The 21,839-nt window shown below is 42.5% G+C and overlaps 1 pseudogene; it reads right to left on the bottom strand.

The window, feature by feature from the left end:
* Positions 1–1,956: 1,956 nt before the first annotated feature.
* Positions 1,957–21,839, bottom strand: part of LOC122448934 — a 34,436-nt pseudogene continuing 14,553 nt past the window's right edge.

The following is a 21,839-nucleotide window of genomic DNA, read 5'->3' as shown; positions in this document are numbered from 1 at the left end:
ATTTTTAATGTAGATAGCACTTTCTTCTTTTTATTAAAAAAGAACCTGTATCTCAGGGAGATAAAATGACCTGCCCAAAATCACAAAACACAGTAAGTTACTGAAGCCAAACTCTTTTCATTAATATCTTGTCATTTTCATTACACTGTTATAAACTAATAGATATTAAAAATTAAATAACATATATTATAGTATTACTCCTTTTCATGGACCCCTGCCTTGTTGTGGCAAAGGGGCTTGTGTAACTTGATGAATCTATGAGCCATACCACATAGGACCACATAAGATGGACAGGTCATAGTGGCGAGTTCTGACAAAACGTGATCCACTGGAGCAGGGAATGGTATACTACCCCAGTACACTTGCCATGAGAACCTCATGAACTGTATTAAAGGACAAAAAGATATAACCCTGAAAGATGAACCCACTAGGTCGGCAGCTGTCCAATATGGTACCGGGGAAGAGAAGAGAACTATTAATAGCCCCAGAAAGAATGAGCGGAAATGATGCTCAGTTGTGGATGTGTCTGGTGATGAAAGTAAAATCTGATGTTGCAAAGAATAGTACTGCATAAGAACCTGGAATGTTAGGTTTGTGAATCAAGGTATATTGCACATGGTTAAGTAGGAAATGGTAAGAATAAACATTTATGTCTTAGCCACCTGCCCCCACCCCGTTTAACTGAACTTACAAGTAACGAAGAAAAGCTGTTATGTTGATGGGTGTATCTTTCAGGGTTCTCTGTAGCTTGTGTTGCTATTAAGGAGTCAATAATGGTATAATGGGTTTGCATCCTATACCCAGAAGGGCACAGTCTCTGGCAAGGGGAACAGGAGGTGCCCACTGTCTGCAGAACAGTTAGAAGGAACACCATTTCCATAGACCCTATTTGTTAACGTTTGTAATTATAAACAACAGACTCCACTCCAGTCAGTTTAATTTTGAAAATATATTTATCGAAATATAAACCATAGTGTTTGAAGCTACAGAAATGAAAATTGCAACATCATTGTGTGGAAAAGGGGTTTTTTTAAACCAATCTCTTCTCTCATTACTGATGTTGAGAACTGGGTGCTGAAATTCAACCTTGGACACCCATAAGGAGAATAGTGATGGAAGGAATGGGGATGAAGGTGAGGATGCCTTGAGGATGGGGATGAAAACAAAAATCCTGTGTTTCATCACAGGCTCTGTAGTTACTTTGGTCATGAGGAATGTGCTCCTACATTCCTTCCTTCCATCCTCAAATAATTATGAACTGTCTCATTGGTGTCAGGAACTGTGGGACGTGCTAGGGGTAAAGGGAAGACATGCTCTCATGGTGCTGAGAACCAGCGGTAGAGACAGAACTAGACATGTTGACCATCAGAGGAAAGGAAAGGGGCAGACTCTGTAAAGGAGGGTAGGGCTGAGAAGGACTGTGAGGAGACTGAAGAGGTTCAGACGCAGCCACAGCCCAGCCCTGCAGGGGTCCTCCTCAGACTTCAGAGTTCCTGAATCCACTCTTCGCGTGTCCTCTGCAAAAAGAAAGGAACTTGTTGAGTGCCATCAGTGTAGCCCCAGACATGGACAACGGTCAACTTAATAGATCCTGTATTTTCAAAAAATGTGGAACCACATTCCCGAATAATGAACAAGAAGAAAGTGAATTTTCCAAGACTACGTAAGATACACAGAAGCGCTGCAGACCTGCCCTGGAGGGTGGCTGAATTGCTGTTCCCAGCTGAGAAAGGGGAGCATGTGATCAGGCTGAGATGGTCACAAAGAGGCATCAGAGGCTGACCTTCTGCCATCCTCTCCCTGGAGACCTCGCTCATGTGGGTTTCACAGGACGCGGCAGCCTCCCCTCCTGGCAGCAGCGAGGGGGAGGACACTGTGCAGGGTGAATAGTGTGTGGCCCCCTGAGCCCCACCTCTTTCCCCAGTCCTTCCCCTCCTCCGTGCCCTGCCCCCTGTCTTACCACAGGGACCCAGCCTCTTGAGAGCAGGTCTTCATGCAGTCCTCTAACTTCTCGAAGTTGTTTGCATTTCCTTCACAGCCACCATACACAAACTGCTCACAGAGGCCAGTCTGGGCATTGTAGAAGTACCTGGTCATCAAGGCATTGCAGCCACCTGTTACTTTAGGCTCCAGGCAGAAGGCAGGCTTAGAAGCTGCTGGAATGAGAGGGGCAATGGCCCAGTTATGAGGATGCTCATCACAGCTCCATACAAGGACAACAACGAGAACCCCCAGTTTGTTTGCCATAGAGAATGTTAAGGCTGTGGAGGAATGCGAGATTGAAAAGACCATTTGAAAACCTCCTTTCTGGGACAGAATTATGAATGTTGCTAAGGGTGACATGATATAGTAATCATGTACAAATGTATATCTCCTCATGAAGTCTTCTAAGGAGGTTTGGTATAATGCCTGAATAGCCTAAAAACATCTGTAAGGCATCCAAGGTCGTCCAGTGGTTAAGACTTTGGCTTCCAATATTGGAGTCCTAGGTTCAATCCCTTGTCAGGAAACTAAACTCTCAAATGCTGTAGACATTAAGGCAACGGGGCATAAATTCTTTATATTCATGACTGGTAACAGGTTGAAAGAATGAATGTAACATATTTCCCCTCTTCAGATGAGGAAACTGCAGATAACTTTCCCAGGAACAGAGCATGTGGGTGGTAGACTCAGGACAAATTGCTATGATGTCACAACCCATCTGATATGATACCTAATTCTACCAGAAATTCAGAAAATACAGTTCACTTGTAAGAGTAACTGGAGCCAGTGTCCTACGTTCATCACTTCCTTGTACCCAAGGTAACAATAGCCCTCAATCATGGGCCAGAGTAAACCTGGGTTTCTCCTAACACAAATCTGTGATGTCTCCACCAACATCAACCAACTCCCCAATGCCCACTGGGCGTCCCCCATTCAATTGACGCCTGATATGAATACCAAGCAGTTAGTGCAGACCCCACAGTTTGAGCACACAAGATTGTCCTCAGTTTATTGCCAGACACGTGGTCCCCATTTACTTTGACTTGTGACCAAATGGGTAAAATGGGGAGGTCCATGACCTCACCTCCATGTTCAATAACTGACAGTTACTTATGACCAAACTGAGGAAAGCACTTACTTGCTTTTCTCAGATGACTTTACATAAAACATTCAGAAACAGTGAAATGGAGGAAACGTGTCAGGCAAAGGGGCATGTGAGTGTGTGTGTGGAGATTCCATTCCCTTCTGAGCACAGCACCCTCACAATCGTATTCACCACCTAGAAAACTCTCTGAACTCAAATATTATGCACTGTTGAAGTTTCAAGAAACAGGCTTATTGATTGAAGCATTGGTGTTTGGTCATTGATCTGAATCTCAGTGCCCTTCCCTCTTCCCTGAGGGGCAGAAACTACAAACCTTTATTCTCCTCATTGAGTGTTGAGTATTCAATCTTGAGTGTTTGGTATTCTTCTAGTGTATGGTTATCGAATTGTATTCCAGAAATCATCACCTGACCTATGAAAGAAAGTACATTTCAAGAGTTTCAGGAGGCCTGCTTCATGAAACAGGAAAAGGATCAAACATGGAAAAGATAATAACAGTCAAAAGACAACAAGGGAAAGGGCCTGGAGACTTTTGTAATATTGTCTCAGCCATGGTCCCACATCCTACCGCACAAGGGCTCTGTTTCTAGTTTCCTTGCTTTTGTCCTCCTCTGTGGATCAAAGTCTTTTGATTACTATTAATAATACAGGAATAAACATTATTTGATAAAGCAATATTTTTACTTGGCCAAAGCAAGTAGGTAGGCAGAGAAATTTTTCAAACTAACACATTGAGTGGAAAGTGGACAAATCTGGTCGGGACACATGAATAAAGTCTTTCCATTAATAACTCAGAATCTATTCCAAGAACTCATGTAACATGTTTCCCCTATACAGATGAGGAAACTGTAGATTACTTGCCACAGGACACAACTGTGTGAGTGGCCATGTCAGGACAAAATACTCTCATGTCAAAACCCATTTGCCACACTATTGATTGGCTAAGAACTCGAAAATACAAAAATATGGTGAGATTTTCCAGGTCCAGGGTCTTACTTTCACTACTCACCTCTCCCCAAGCCTCTCCTGAGACCTCATATCACATGGGAGGATGAGTCTGGGCTTTTTCCTGACATGAAATATGTGGCTTTTCCACCAACCACACAAATCCCAACAGGCAAGCGGCAGCCCACTGTAAATTGACATCTGATACAATATCTGTGGAGTTAGTGCTGATGCCACAGATTGAGTTATCAAGACTGTCCTACATTGACATGAATCAGCCATGGAGTTACATGTATTCCGTAATTAGCCTCCAACTAATAAAAATAAATTTTTAAAAAAAGTACAATTCAAATAAAAACCAAAAAAGCAACAGGATAAAAATGAAAGAAAAAAAAAAAAAAAAGACTGTCCTGACTTCAGATGCCAGCCATGTGGTCTCACGTTATCATGTCTCTGACCAAGGGACTGAAAGTTGAACTTTCCATCACCGCAACTCCATGCTCAAAAACTCAGTCGAACCAGCGACCAAACTCAAGAAACCTCTTACTCACTGTCCTCACTTTAAGTTACAGGATAAAATCAGAAACAGTGAAGGAGACGTTTAAGTCAAAGGGGGAGTGGAGGTGAGTGGAGCCTTCATGCCCTGGTGAGCACGGCACCCTCACCTCAAAATTGGTTCCCACCTCATAAGCTCTCTGACCCAATATTTATGGATTTTTACTAAGGTTTCACTCAACAGGCATAAGTATTGAATCATCAGCCAGAGGTGATTGATCTCAGTCTCAGTGCCCTCCTATCTCCACATAGGTGCAGAAAATTCAAACCTTTAATTGCTTTATTGATTATTTCAGCCAATTCTGTGAGTATACTGGCTCCCTTTTCAACAATCTTGGTACCTATGAAAGAAAAGATTTCGAGGCCACCATCACCCTAATTCCAAAACCTGACAAAGATGCCACAAAAAAAGAAAACTACAGGCCAATATCACTGATGAACATAGATGCAAAAATCCTTAACAAAATTCTAGCAAACAGAATCCAACAACATATTAAAAAAATCATACACCACGATCAAGTGGGCTTTATCCCAGGAATGCAAGGATTCTTCAATATCCGCAAAATCAATCAATGTAATACACCACATTAACAAATTGAAAGATAAAAATCATATGATTATCTCAATAGATGCAGAGAAAGCCTTTGACAAAATTCAACACTCATTTATGATTAAAACTCTCCAAAAAGCAGGAATAGAAGGAACATACCTCAACATAATAAAAGCTATATATGACAAACCCACAGCAAGCATCACCCTCAATGGTGAAAAATTGAAAGCATTTCCCCTGAAATCAGGAACAAGACAAGGGTGCCCACTCTCACCACTACTGTTCAACATAGTGTTGGAAGTTTTGGCCACAGCAATCAGAGCAGAAAAAGAAGTAAAAGGAATCCAGATAGGAAAAGAAGAAGTGAAACTCTCACTGTTTGCAGATGACATGATCCTCTACATAGAAAACCCTAAAGACTCTACCAGAAAATTACTAGAACTAATCAATGAATATAGTAAAGTTGCAGGATATAAAATTAACACACAGAAATCCCTTGCATTCCTATATACTAACAATGAAAAAACAGAAAGAGAAATTAAGGAAACAATACCATTCACCATTGCAACAAAAAGAATAAAATACTTAGGAGTATATCTACCTAAAGAAACAAAAGACCTATACATAGAAAACTATAAAACACTGATGAAAGAAATCAAAGAGGACACAAACAGATGGAGAAACATACCGTGTTCATGGATTGGAAGAATCAATATTGTCAAAATGGCTATTCTACCCAAAGCAATCTATAGATTCAATGCAATCCCTATCAAGCTACCAACGGTATTTTTCACAGAACTAGACCAAGTAATTTCACAATTTGTATGGAAATACAAAAAACCTCGAATAGCCAAAGTAATCTTGAGAAAGAAGAATGGAACTGGAGGAATCAACCTGCCTGACTTCAGACTCTACTACAAAGCCACAGTCATCAAGACAGTGTGGTACTGGCACAAAGACAGAAATATAGACCAATGGAACAGAATAGAAAGCCCAGAGATAAATCCACGAACCTATGGACACCTTATCTTTGACAAAGGAGGCAAGGATATACAATGGAAAAAAGACAACCTCTTTAACAAGTGGTGCTGGGAAAACTGGTCAACCACTTGTAAAAGAATGAAACTAGAACACTTTCTAACACCATACACAAAAATAAACTCAAAATGGATTAAAGATCTAAATGTAAGACCAGAAACTATAAAACTCCTAGAGGAGAACATAGGCAAAACACTCTCCGACATAAATCACAGCAAGATCCTCTATGACCACCTCCCAGAATATTGGAAATAAAAGCAAAAATAAACAAATGGGACCTAATGAAACTTAAAAGCTTTTGCACTACAAAGGAAACTATAAGTAAGGTGAAAAGACAGCCCTCAGATTGGGAGAAAATAATAGCAAATGATGCAACAGACAAAGATTAATCTCAAAAATATACAAGCAACTCCTGCAGCTCAATTCCAGAAAAATAAATGACCCAATCAAAAAATGGGCCAAAGAACTAAACAGACATTTCTCCAAAGAAGACATACAGATGGCTAACAAACACATGAAAAGATGCTCAACATCACTCATTATCAGAGAAATGCAAATCAAAACCACAGTGAGGTACCATTACATGCCAGTCAGGATGGCTGCTATCCAAAAGTCTACAAGCAATAAATGCTGGAGAGGCTGTGGAGAAAAGGGAACCCTCTTACACTGTTGGTGGGAATGCAAACTAGTACAGCCACTATGGAGAACAGTGTGGAGATTCCTTTAAAAAACTGGAAATAGAACTGCCATATGACCCAGCAATCCCACTTCTGGGCATACACACTGAGGAAACCAGATCTGAAAGAGACACGTGCACCCCAATGTTCATCGCAGCACTGTTTATAATAGCCAGGACATGGAAGCAACCTAGATGCCCATCAGCAGATGAATGGATAAGGAAGCTGTGGTACATATACACCATGGAATTTTACTCAGCCGTCAAAAGGAATTCATTTGAACCAGTCCTAATGAGATGGATGAAACTGGAGCCCCTTATACAGAGTGAAGTAAGCCAGAAAGATAAAGAACATTACAGCATACTAACACATATATATGGAATTTAGAAAGATGGTAACGATAACCCTATATGCAAAACAGAAAACGAGACACAGAAATACAGAACAGACTTTTGAACTCTGTGGGAGAAGGTGAGGGTGGGATGTTTCAAAAGAACAGCATGTATACTATCTATGGTGAAACAGATCACCAGCCCAGGTGGGATGCATGAGACAAGTGCTCCGGCCTGGTGCACTGGGAAGACCCAGAGGAATCGGGTGGAGAGGGAGATGGGAGGGGGGATCGGGATGGGGAATAAGTGTAAATCTATGGCTGATTCATATCAATGTATGACAAAACCCACTGAAATGTTGTGAAGTAATTAGCCTCCAACTAATAAAAAAATTAAAAAAAAAAAAAAAAGAAAAGATTTCAAATTTTCAGGTATATTGAACCACGAACCAGGGCAAGTTTCCAATAAGAAAAATAAAATCATAGGGAAAACTGGAAAAGGAAAAGTCCTGGAGAATTTGCTTATATTGTACCAGCCTTGGTCCCATGAGCCCAAGGAAGCAGGTAGAACTATCTTTTCATAAATCTATCCTGGTGGAAAATGACCAAATGTGGCCATGAAATGAGAATAATCTGTTTAGTTTAATGACTGGTAAAAGTTCTAAGAATTAATTTAGCACTGCTTTTCTGTGGTGCCTGTTCTCAATCTCAGGGCCCTTTCCTCTCCCCAAAGTTGCAAAAAGTTCACACCTGTAGACACACCATCGATGATACTTGTAACCACATCTATTACTGAACGCTTCTCAAGTTTCCTTCTATGGCTTGTCTCCACACCTATGAAAGAAAGTAAATTCCAACAGTCTCAGGGCGCCTGGGACATGAACCAAGTAAGGATGAAATATGCAAACTAAATAGTAGTCTACTGTGAACAAGGGAGGGAACAAGTATGGATAATAAACAATAGTCAAAAGGGGACATGGGAAAGGGCCTGGAAACTTTCCAAAAAATGTCTCAGCTTTGGTATCAGGAGTCATCCTACACAGGGCTCTTTCTTATATTTCCTCCAGAACATTCATCTCAGGTATTTCTAAATATTTTAATGAAAAAGGAATACTCATGATTTGACACCTAAATATTCTTTCCTGCCTTAAGTCAATAGTTAAAGAAAAAATTTTAGATTAATACATCTTGGTGAAACATGCACAAAATTCACCATGAAAAATACATGCACTGTTGAGGTTTAAAGAAATAGGCTTATTGATTGATTGAATCATTGGTCACTGACCAGAACTTCAGTGCCCTTCCTTCTTCCCCGAGGTGCAGAATCTACAAACCTTTATTCTCCTCACTGAGTGCTGAGTATTCAATGTTGAGTGTTGGCAATTCCTCTAGTGTATGGTTATCAAATTGTATTCTGGAAATCATCACCTGACCTATGCAAAAGAGTAAATATCAAGAGTTTCAGGAGGCCTGGCCCGTGAAACAGGGAAAGGATCAAACATGGATAAGATAATAACAGTCAAAAGGCAACAAGGGAAATGGCCTGGAGACTTTCGTTATATTGGATAAGCCTTCCTCCCACAGGCTACCCAAAGGCTGCATTTCTTGCTTTCCCTGCAATTGCCCTCATCCGTGGTTCAACATCTTTTGATTACTGTTAATAATACAGGAATAAACATTATTTGATAAAGAAATATTTTTACTCGGCCAAAGCAAGTAGGTAGAGAATTCTTTTCGGATTAAAACTTTCTGGTGAAAAATGGACAAATCTGGTGGTGACACGTGATTAAAGTCTTTCTATTCATAATTCGTCATCTGTTCTAGTAACTCATGTACATGTTTCCTCTGTTCAAATGAGGAAACTGCAGATGACTTGCCGCAGTACACAAGCATGTGGGTGGCCTGGCCAGGACAAGGTAATGTCATGTCCCAACCCATCTGATACACTATTGATTGGCTAGGAACTCGACAATACAGAGAACTGGGGAGAGTTTCCAGGTCCAGGGTCTAACTTTCACTACTGATCTCTCTCCAAGCCTCAACTGAGCCCTCAAATCTCAGGAGAGTGTGAGTCTGGGTTTTTTCCTGGCACTAAATTCATGCTTTTTACACCAATCACCCAATTCCCAACACCCAACAACCCTCCCACTGTCCACTGACTTCAGATACCATATCTGTGGAGTCAGAGCCAATGCCACAGGTAGAGGTGTCAAGAATGCCCTGACTTCAGATGCCAACCATGTGTTATCAGGTTATCACTTCTGACCAAGGGACTGAAAGTCGACATTTTCATGACTCTACCTCAATGCTCAGACACTCAACGGAACAAGCAACCAAATTCAGGAAAACTCTTACTCACTGTTTTCAAATTAATGTCTAGGAGAAAACTCAGAAACAGTGAAATGGAGGAGAGTTTTAGTGTACGGGAGGAGTGGAGTTAGGTGGAACATCCACGCACTCCTGAGCAGAGCACCCTCACCTCAGGACCATTTGTTCCCCCTTCATAAGCTCTCTGAACCAATATTTATGGATTTCTGCTGAGGTTTCACTCATAGGCATAAGTACTGAATTGTCAGGCAGTGGTGACTGATCTCAGTCTCAGTGCTCTCCTATCTCCCCATAGGTGCAGAAAATTCAAACCTTTAATTGCTTTATTGATTATTTCAGCCAATCCTGTTAGTATACTGGCTCCCTTTTGGACAATCTTGGTACCTATGAAAGAAAAGAAAAGATTTCAAATTTTCAGGTATATTGGACCATGAACCAGGACAAGTTTCAAATATGGAAAATAAAATCATAGGCAAAAGTGGACAAAAGAAAAGGCCTGAAGAATCTGCTAATATTGTACCAGCCTTGGTCCCACAAGCCCACGGGAGCAGGTAGAGAATCTTTTCATGAATATATCCCAAAGGAAAAGGACCAAACATGACCTGAATGTGAAGGAGCAGTTTCTTTTTGTGGCTGGTAAATGTTCAAAGAACTCATTCAGCACTGATCTACTGTTCAGATGAGGACAACAGATGACCTGACCGGGGACACATGGCATGGGGATGATAGAGTCTGAAAAAGATACTTCCTGTCAAAACCCACTTGATATACTATCCTATTCGGCCAGGAACTCTAAAGTATCTATAAACGCTGAGAGTTTCTGGGTGCAGTGTCCCACCTTCATTACTCCCCTGACTCCAGGACTCACCTGAGCTCCCAAAGCACAGGGAGAGGGAGTCTGGCTTTTCCTCACACCAAATTTGTGGTGTCTCTAGAAACAATATGCAATTCCTCCAAACACCCCCTTGGTGTCCAACAAGGCAATTTAATTCTGACAGCAAATCCAGGGAGTGTGTATAGATTGTGCAAGTTGAGGGCTCAGAACTGTCCTAGTTCAGATGCCAGCCACGTTATCATGAGTCACTCCTGATTTGACAAAGTGTCTAAAACTGGAGAGTTCCCATTACCCGACTCCATGTTTAACAACTCAGTAAATAAGAGGACTATACTCAGGAACACCACTCACAGAGGGATGTCATGTTTACGTGAAGAATAAATCTAGCCACAAAGAGATGAGTGACTAGTGCAGGGCAAAGTGGCAATGGAGGTGTGGGGAGCCTCCATGCCCTAGAGAACAAAGGACCCTCACATCACTGCCGTGTGTTACCACCCCAAAGCTCTCTGAATGACCACATTCACGGATTCTTACTGAGGTTTCATTAAATAGGCATTTTGATTGAATCATTATCCAGTGGTGCCTGTTCTCAATCTCAGGGCCCTCTCCTCTCCCCAAAGTTCCAGAAAGTTCTCACCTGTAGCCACACCATCGATGATACTTGTAACCACATCTATTACTGAACGCTTCTCAAGTCCCTTTCTTTGGCTTGTCTCCACACCTATGAAAGATAGTAAATTCCAACAGTTTCAGGAAGCCTGGGACATGAACCAAGTAAGGATGAAATATGCAAACTAAATAGTAGTCTACTGTGAACAAGGGAGGGAACAAATGTGGATAATAAACAATAGTCAAAAGGGGACATGGGAAAGGGCCTGGACATTTTCCTAATATTGTTGCAGCCTTGGTCCGTTGTTCAGCCTACAGAGGGCTGTTTCTTACATTCCCTCTAGCACATATACTTCAGATCTTTCAGATTAGTTTTCATGATAGAAGAACACTCATTATTTGACATGTAAATATTCTTTCTTGCCCAAAGTATGTAGTAAAGTAAATTTTTTTAGGTATTTTCATATTAACACATATTTGTGGAAAAGGTATAAAGTTCAGCATGAAATGTAATTCACCTCCTTATACATATGAATGGTAATCAATTCAAAACCCATGTGACATATATCACCAGTTCTGAGAAGAAAACTGCAGATGACCTGCCCCAGGCATGTGGATGGCAGGGCCAGGACAAGATACTAGCATGTTACAACCCATTTGATACACTCCCTGATCCTGCCAGGAACTCTAAAATACAGACAACTGAGAAAAGTTTCTGGTTGCAATGTGAACATTCATTACTCCCCCTTTTTGGAGCATCATCTGAGCCCCAAATCACAGGGGAGAGTGATTCTGGGTTTTTCCCTCACACCAAATATGTGGTGTCTCTACCAAAAACACCCAATTCCCCAAACACCCACTGGGTGTGCAACAAGTCCATTTACATCTAATGGGAATCAATGAAGCTACTGCAGATTCTGCAGGTTGAGGGCTCAAAACTCTTCAGTTCAGATGGCAGCCATGAGGTCCTGAGTCAATCATCCTTGTGACCAAATAATTAAAAGGGTGGATTGCATAAAAGGGTGGATTGCAGGTCCATGACCCCATCTTCAAATTCAACAACTCAATAGAACCGGGGGCTGAACTTCAGAAAACCATTGCTTACATTCCCAAAATAGAACCGAAGGCAGAAAAATGGAAGAGATGTGCAGGCAAAGAAGGAGGGAGGTGTGCCCAGCCTCTGTGCCCTAGTGAGCACAGTGCCCTCACATCAGCTTCTGGTATTCACCAACCAACAAGCTCTCTGAGCCCAGTTCTTATGTATTTCTTCCTAGGGTTCACTAAACAGGTATATTGGTTGGATTACCAGCCACCGGTGATTGATCTCACTCTCAGTTCCCTCCCTTCTCCTCAGAGGTGCTGGAATGACAGTTGTTGAAAATTGTAAACAGTAAAGGCATGCTTGTGATTTTTGGACACCAACCACATTTTGAGGTTACCTTGAGTTGCCTCTTCTGACTCATCTCATAACATCTAACAGCAGGAAACTCCCACAGTTTTAGGAGACCTAGGCCATTAACTAAGAGATGGTACAAATTTGAAGCTTTCTATTACTATGCAGGGCTTTCCTGGTGGCTCAGCTGGTAAAGCAACCGCATGCATTGCAGGAGACCTGGGTTTGATCCCTGTGTTGGGAAGATCCCCTGGAGAAGGCAAAGGGATCCCATTCCAGGATTCCAGCCTGGAGAATTCCACGGGCTATGCAGTTCAAGTGGTCAGAAAGATTTCACACAACTGAGTGCCTTTCACTTTACTTATTACTACACTACAGTGAGGTTCAGGGACACAGCAAGGAACAGGAAAAGAGAGTCTCAGAAATGGGGACCCTGATCTAGCAGAATTATTTTATATATATATATACTCAGCAGTGGCCACAGGACTGGAAAAGGTCAGTTTTCATTCCAACTCAAAGAAAGGCAATGCCAAAGAATGCTCAAACTACCACACACTTGCACTCATCTCACACGCTAGTAAAGTAATGCTCAAAACTCTCCAAGCCAAGCTTCAGCAATATGTGAGCCATGAAATTCCAGATATTCAAGCTGGTTTTAGAAAAGGCAGAGGAACCAGAGATCAGTATGTCATATTTGCTGGAGCACTGAAAAAGCAAGAGAGTTCCAGAAAAACACCTATTTCTGCTTCATTGACTTTGCCAAAGCCTTTGACTGTGTGGATTACAATAAACTGTCGAAAATTCTTCAAGAGATGGGAATACCAGACTACCTGTCCTGCTTCTTGAGACCTGTATGCAGGTCAGGAAGCAACAGTTAGAACTGGACATGGAACAACAGACTGGCTCCAAATAGGGAACGGAGTACATCAAGGCTGTATATGGTCACCCTGCTTATTTAACTTATATGCAGTTAAATAAGTTAAGTTATTTAACTTATACATCATGAGAAATGCTGGGCCGGATGAAGCACAAGCTGGAATCAAGTTTGCCGGGAGAAATATCAATAACCTCAGATATGCAGATGACACCACCCTTATGGCAGAAAGTGAAGAGGAACTAAAGAGCTTCTTGATGAAAGTAAAAGAGGAGAGTGAAAAGTTGGCTTAAAGCTCAACATTCAGAAAACTAAGGTCATGGCATCTGGTCCCATCACCTCATGGGAAATAGATGGGGAAACAGTGGAAACAGTGGCTGACTTTATTTTTGGGGGCTCCAAAATCACTGCAGATGGTCATTGCAGCCGTGAAATTAAAAGACGCTTTCTCCTTAGAAGGAAAGTTATGATCAACTTAGACAGCATATTAAAAAGCAGAGACATTACTTTGTCAACAAAGGTCTGTCTAGTCAAGGCTATGGTTTTTCCAGTAGTCATGTATGGATGTGAGAGTTGGACTATCAAGAAAGCTGAGTGCTGAAGAACTGATGCTTTTGAATTGTGGTGTTGGAGAAGACTCATGAGAGTCCCTTGGACTGCAAGGTGATCTAACCAGTCCAACCTAAAGGAAATCAGTCCTGGGTGTTCACTGGAAAGACTGATTTTGAAGCTGAAACTCCAATATTTTGGCCACCTGATGCGAAGAGCTGACTCATTTGAAAAGACGCTGATGTTGGCAAAGATTGAAGGCAGGAGGAGAAGGGGATGACAGAGGATGAGATGGTTGGATGGCATCACTGACTCAACGGACATGAGTTTGGGTAAACTCCGGGATTTGGTGATGGGCAGGAAGTCCTGGCGTGCTGTGGTTCATGGAGTCACAAAGAGTTGGACACGACTGAGTGACTGAACTTAACTGATACATATGTATATATAATAAAATATAATAAAATTGTAATATATATCCTCATGGTAGTCAACATATCAGTGGAGTCAAATATTTGCAATTTAAGTCTTCCCTGATGGTCCAGTAGATAATAATACACATGCTAAGGCATGGGACATGGGTTCTGACCCTGGTCAGGAAGATTCCACCTGCCTTGCGGGAACTAAGAAGGTGAACTGCAACTATGAGCCCAAATTCCTAGAGCCCTTGCCCTGCAACCAGAGAAGCCACTTCAACAAAAAGCCCACACACCACAACCAGATAGTAGACCACGGAACTAAGGAATACCCTTCCATAGGGAGGATGATCAATGCTGCTAAAACCAAAGAAACAGACAGTAATCCTAACCAACATGACGGGAGAAATCCAGAGATGCTTGGCAATACCCACTCCTCACCTGCCCCGCCCCCTTCAATGGACTTCTATCATTTTCCCAGAAGCTGTAGAGGAGAGGTGAGGCTGGACCTACCTTCATCCTGGATATGGTGTATATTCAGCGGGGTGCTGTCCACCAGGATAACCAGGAGGAAGAGAAGGGCTGCGGAGAGGCAGAGCCGTCTCATCTTGGTGGCCTTGCAGGAGGGCTCCTGAGGGTGCTGGGGATGCACTGAGCTTTAATATCCTGGCTGAGGGGTGGGGTCAGGTGATGGGGAGGGGAGTGGGCAAGGGGAGGAGCTGGGTCAGTCCTGTTTATTGCATAATCTGCCTACCTAACCATGCCTCCTGCTTCTGTCTGCAAGGCTCAAATGCCCAGTAACACCACTTCTCACTTCATGCCTGTGGGTCTCATGTAAACACAGATTGTGATCAGAGAGATGCAGTGTGTCCTATATGGACAGTAAGGGAGCATCCCAGCCCCTACAGCAGTGCCTGGCATGTGATGAATGATAAGCAGGTGGATGAGAGTAGATCAGAGGACAGATAAGTGAACAGCGTTGTGTTAAACAGGTCCTCCACTTCAGCCACCTGCAGGTGTCATCTCACCTGGACCCCAATGCCCTGAACCCCCTCCCCCACCTCAGACGACAGGTGTGACACAGGTCACCTTCCCACAACCATTGCCACAGCTTCTCTGGTGGATGGACACTTGCACTTTAGCAGACATTGGCCCACAAGGGACTTAGCTGGTGAAGGTGATGTTGTCCTGGGCTATAACCCTGTTTATGCATCAAAAAACGAGTAAGTGGGGTGGAGGAGGGGAAACAGGGAGCTGAATCTGCCTCCATAGCATGTCCAGCCGTCATCCCTCACCCGGTATCACCAACAGGAGAGCGGTCTCCATGAGTGAACATCAGGCAACCTTGGAAGAACACCGTATCCACCCAGTTCCTCCTTTTCTCTCCCTCTCTGTCGATGCGGCCATAGGACCTCAGTTTGGGTACCAGCTCTTCATTTTCCTCCCTTTTTGCCTGAGGATTTAAATCTCTCAGAACCCTGTGTCTTCGGGAGTCACATGAAACACGTGCTATGTACCCATGTGGTTGCCATGGAAGCAATGGATGCAACAGGCATATATTCCTTCTCCCTAGAAGGCAAAGTCCTTTCTAGTAGTAATAAAAACAGTAATGAGTAATTTCTCCAGGCAAAACTTCAATTCTTTATTGTAACAGGCATTATCCTAAACACGTGAAATATGTAGTTCATCTATTCCTGAAAAGTCGTTAAAGAAAGGGGCAGAAACTGTTGACATATCCTCATGTTACTGAGGAGGGACCTGAGATGTAAAGAAATAAAGTAATTTGCTTAGACCGTAACTTGGAGAGAGAGGATTTGGACCCAGCGATCTGACTCAGAGTCTGTGCGCATGCCCTCTGCTGCATTGCAGCTGTAAATTAGGGAGAACATGCCACACCCACCACCCCGTCACTCACTCTTGTTTATCACTTGTGGTTACAAACATAGAGCACCATTGAGAATGGCGGGAGCTCTCAATACCAAGCTGGCTTAGTACACAAGTGCAACAGGGTGACTCACGAAACAAGCTACTGTGTGTCGAGGGCCTACTCTCTCTGAGACTTTCCACATGCATGGTATCCTTTAGCCTCATTTCAACCCTACAACATCTGGGATTCTCATCCCATTGTGTCAAGCAGAAAGCAGAGGCTCAGAGGTAACGCCACTTGCTCAGGTCACACAACCTGCAGAAGTTTTACCTTCACATTCAGAAGGCGCTCTGGCCCTGCCCTTCTTTCTGAGTCAATCTCTGCATCTGAGACCAGGGAGTAGCTGAGACTCTCCCCTCAAATAACTCCTCTTTTTCTCCCTTCTCATCTCTCATCAGTCTATCTGTCTCTCTCAATGTCCTCCTCTCCTGGTCCTCCTCACCCTGGTCCAAATTAGAGGCCCGCCGTGTCCACAAGCCCCCCGATGGGCCAGTTCTCACTCCAGCTCCCCGCTTCCTGTTCATGGAAGTGTGGTCTCTGATTAGAAATCTCTCTGGCCCCTGCAGGCCTCTTTAGAGAAATTGAAAGGCAGGAACAAGTCGCTGTATACTGGAGGAAGACAAGCAATGCCGACCCTCTGGGACCCCAGGTCATATCTCTGCTTCTGTTCCTCGGTATCTCTATCTGAATAATGAGAGTCTTTGATTCCATGGTATCTAAGGCCACATCTTCAAATGGATGGGATACACCTGGGGCTGACAGAAGATGTTTAGGTATTTGAGATGCTGTGCCATCAGAGGGGTATATTCATATTCAAGTAATGGGTGATTACTTTCTTGCTACATGATAAAAGAGCACCTGATATTTTGAACCCTGTAGTATGTTTTTCCAGATTATATTGAAGGTCAAAGGGAGTGTAACCAGAGAATGCACATCTGGCTAAAATATATTTATCATTAACTGCAGAATTCATTTTACAATTTTAGGAATTTATAGGATTTCACAGTGGGACATTTCATATAAAAATTTTCTATCAATGTAGGACAAGTAAACAAACTGGCATCACAGTTCTGGTATTTAACAAGGACCAAGAGTCTCAAATGTGATTGAGCATCAGAATCCCTTAGCCATTTGGTCAAACACAGATTTGAGATCTTCATCCCCAGAGTTTCAATTCAGTAGGACAGATTGGGACCTGGCTAGTTGCATCAACAAGGTTCCCAAGGTGCAGAGGGTGCTGTTCAAGGGACCACACTTTGAAAACCATGAACTAAGCTAAGAAGAGCAACCCTCTTCTCAGGAAGGGAGCATTCTCTCAGTTTCCATAATTTCCACCCTTCCTTATTGTCCTCCTGCCTCCACACCCACTCCAAACTTCCATTCACATTACTCACCTGTCCTGGAGGGAATTTAAAATTGTGACCTGAGAGGTGGGCTCACAGTAAGTGTTGATAAAAAGATACCTTGCTCTTCTTTAACAATCTTAGCAATTAAGTATCATTATTCCTTTTTCAGAGATGTAGATACCGAACCTCAGCTAAGGAAAAGTGACTTTCTGGAAGACAAACAGATGAAAATCAGGAGGAAGATACTTGCCTGTTTTTCACGTGTTTTCAGATATTTCAATTTAATTAACACACAAACAAACGAACACAACTCATGCATATCTATTTGATATTAACACAGGTGATGCATCAAATATCCTGGATGTAACTTCATGAGTGTCACATCGTATTTACAAGAACAGGAGGCTATGCCAGCCTCTTTGGCAGCATTCAGGCAGCCACATTCCCAAGGCTTTCAAAGTACTGGTGGGTGGCGGATGAAGGTGAGGATGTACTGAGGAAGACGATTACAGCAAGAATCATGAATTCACATCTCAGGCTCTACTTTCACTGCAGCCATGAGGAGCTTTTCTCCTGCATTGTTTCCATCCTTACTTAAATATTTGCGGACTCTCCTATGTACCTGGAGCTGTGCAAAGTTCTATGGATAAAGGGAAGTCCTGCTCTCATGGCGCTTAGAGCCAACTGGAGGAGGCAGGAGGAAAGCAAGTACTCATATGGGAGAGAGGATAGAGGCAGATTTCTGCTGAGGATGTAGGGTTGAGAAGTAAGAGGGAAAGGCTGAATATTATCACAAATAGCCAGAGCTCAGCCCTGACTGGGTCCTTCTTGGACTTCAGCTTCTCAGGGGAGCCCAGTTCTCATGGCCTCTACAAAAGGAGAGGAACTTGCTGATTGAATCTCGCAAGCCCCAGACCCAGACACTGTGTACCCGGACAGGACCTAAACTAACCTGGAAATGAGCAACTACAGTGCTCTCAGTATCACAATGACAACCAAAAAGGAAGTGAGTTTTAGAGCCGAGGAGGGGTAGAACTACAGACCTGCTCTGTGTCATGGCAGACTTACTCTTCCCATGCAAGAAAGGGGAGAATGTGTAAGCTCAGATTATCAAGACGGTGCTTCTAGGGCTAATCTTTTGCCAAGCTGGCACCTGGAGGACATGCTCAGCCCATGGTTTCTAAGGGCACTGCAGCCACTTCTCCTGGGAGGCAACAAGGAAGATAGTCACTGTGGGTGATTTTGAGGAGTGTGTACCCTCCTGAGCTCCACCTCTTTCCCAGCCCTTCCCCTCTCCCCATTCTATGCCTGCTATCTTACCCAGGATAGGATAGCACCTGTATGGGTCTTAACACAGCCTGGTCCCCGTTGTAATCTTTATTCTTATCATTTTAGCTACTATATACAAAAATATCCCAGAAGCTGGACTCAGTATTGTAGCTGTGTCTGATTAGTTTGGCCTTGCAGGGACCTGTGTATGGAGGCTCCAGGCACAGGTCAGCCCACAATGCTGTAAGGATGGGAGGATCTCGATGAAATAGGAAGATGGTCATCACAGCTGGGTCTAAAAAATAAATACAGAAAATACCAATTTGTTTGCAATAGAGACTGGTAGGGGTGCATGTGAAAAGTCTGTTTCATATCATGCTTTGTAGGACATTATTATTCATGTTTTAAGGCTTCAGATTAACAGGGTAATATTGTAAATAATTGCATATCATTACTGATATTTTTACATGAATTGGCGTGTTGCACTGATTAGCTACTAATAGAACAGGAATAAAAGATACACATTAAGAATATTCTCCATATGTTGATTATGACTGGAGCTGGACATTGGCCCATGAGTTTATAATACTAATATCTGTACAAGTATGTAGCTGAAAGCTTCCAGTATAAAAAAGAAAGTGTGAAGGCATTATGATTTAATGGAGGAAGGCTTTGAAGAAAATCCCCCACTGTGTTCACATAATGGGCACTGGAATTAAGGAATATTGAGGGTATATTGATACTTTGACATATATAAGAAGTATTAGTTTGTCTTTTAACCATTCTTGGAAATGAGCTTTAAAACGATTAGCTTTCCTAAGAGATGATGGAACCAAGGGAGTCTTTCATGATGTGAGGGAGGTCATTAGCAAAACCTCAATCTAACCTTAGAATGGAGGTTTGTTGCCTGGGTGACCAACACCTGATTTGGTGGTTGAGTACTTAGCTTTTTAAAATTTATACATTTTTTATTTGTAGGATAATTGCTTCACAGAATTTTGTTATTCTCTGTCAAACATCAACACGAGTCAGTGATAGGTATAGGTTTTAATTCCCACCTTCTGCTTTTCTCTGTCCCAAACCTCACAGAGAGTTGAGAGTTTAAGAATGAATACATCACACATGCCTAAAGATTTATTGAATCCTGATTTGTGATGAAGCTGCCACAGAAGCTGCCACAGAAGTCTCAATAGAGCAAGTTATTCATGTTATTCTAATGAACTGAGTTCAATCCAGGCAACAATATGGATACACACTTCATCGTGGCTCACCTGGACAATTCAGCAGCCTGCCCAGAGGCCTCTGTCTCTGCCCATTGCCCCCGAGAGGCCGCTCTCCATACTACAGCCACAAGAATCCTGTTTCAAAGTGAATCCTGTCCCCTGGCACCCATGACCATTCCCTCAGTGAACCCCTAGCTTTCTAAGAGTTAAATTCTGATTCTTAAAATTCTACAAGCCTCTTCCTGACTTGTTCCCAGGGCCTCTCTGTCTCATCCCTTCCACTCCTCTGCCCCTCAACCCTCTCAACCTCAGCCACTCTGTTCCTGGTTGCTGCTTTAACATTCAGGCACTTTTTTGCACAGCTCTGTCCAAAGCTTCCTTATCAAAGAGTATTTCCCTGACCCTTGCCACTCTCCTAATCCCCAACACTCCTTCTTCACAGCACCCATCGTAGCTGGCATAGCATATTCCCCAGTCTTCATTATGTGTTTCCCTCCTTAATGTGTATATTATTTTACTGTATTTTGTTTAGAGCTATTTCCCTACTTAAAAAAAAAAAAAAAAACTGTGCTCTCAAATAAGAAAGATCCATTTTGATAAATAATCCTCAAGTAAATGACTCTTATATTTCATACTCCTGGAAAGTGCATCATCATTATAGAGAGTCAATAGAGTAAAATTCCTATTAGTCTCTGTGATGATGGGGCCTATCTATATAATTATGAATGCAACTGTCATCAATATCATTATAGGAAAATAAAATATACTCTGATATGTGAGCAAAGGGAAGGGCATTGAGTCTTTACTAAGGTCATACCAGCCTGGGAAAAACAGTCTTGGCCCCAAGAGCAAACTTAATAAAGTACTTCATTTCTTGCTCTGCCTACAGTTGCCTCTGAACTGATGACTCTCCACTGGTACTCAACTCTCTGATTAACTTCATCACAAAGAAATGATAATTTTGTGACACATTTGTTTTTTTGCATATGTCATGGAGAAATAAATGCAGGTAGGTTGACAAGTCTTTCAGATGAAAATGCTTTGGGGAAAAATGGAAACCACTGGCCACAAAGGTGTAATTCTTTGTCCTCATGACTAGTAATCCTTTGAAAAATCTCTAGAAATATGGTGACCCTGCTCTCATGAAAAAGTTGTAGGCGGGAATATCCCAGGATACAGAGCATGTAGGTGGTAGGATGAGGACAAGACACAATCTGTCACAACCCATTTTATCAAGTCCCTGATTCTGCTACGAATTCTGAAAATGCAGAAAACTACTGAGGGGTTCTGAGTGCTCTGTTCAATTTAATATAGTCCCCTGTCCCTGAGCCTCAACTCAGACAGAAACGGAGGAAAAGAGTAAGTCTGGGTGTTGTCCCTGACATGAAATATGTGGGTCTTTGCCAACAGCAACCAGTTCCTCCACACCCACTGGGCATCCAGGAGTCAATTCACTTCTGACACTAAATCTGCAGAGGTGATCCAGAACCTATAGGTTGAGGGCTCCATTCTTGACCACAGACCACCCTTCAAGTTTTGATCACAAGTCCTAGGATCACTTACACGTGTGACCAACTGGCTGTCAATTCAGAGAATCCTTGACCAAATTCCCATGTTGAACAACTATTCAGGACCACTCACAGAACTGGGGACCCTTTACTTATGGTCCCCAGTTCTTATAAACTATAAAACTCTGAGACAGTTAGAGAGAGGAAATGCATAAGGAAAAGAAGGAGTAGGAATTGCTGAGCAGCTACACCATCTCCAGACACTCCTCCCTTACAAACCCTTGATGTTATCAACCCTCTGAAGCTTTCTGAATCCAGTATTCTTGGGTTTTAATTGATTGTTTGGTGTGTTCAGCTTGATTGAATCTTTGGCCATTATTG

This window comes from Cervus canadensis, chromosome 10 (assembly GCF_019320065.1).
Source record: "Cervus canadensis isolate Bull #8, Minnesota chromosome 10, ASM1932006v1, whole genome shotgun sequence".
Taxonomy (NCBI): domain Eukaryota; kingdom Metazoa; phylum Chordata; class Mammalia; order Artiodactyla; family Cervidae; genus Cervus; species Cervus canadensis.
Note: the sequence above shows the minus strand (reverse complement) of the source record. Positions and strands in the feature narration are given on the sequence as shown.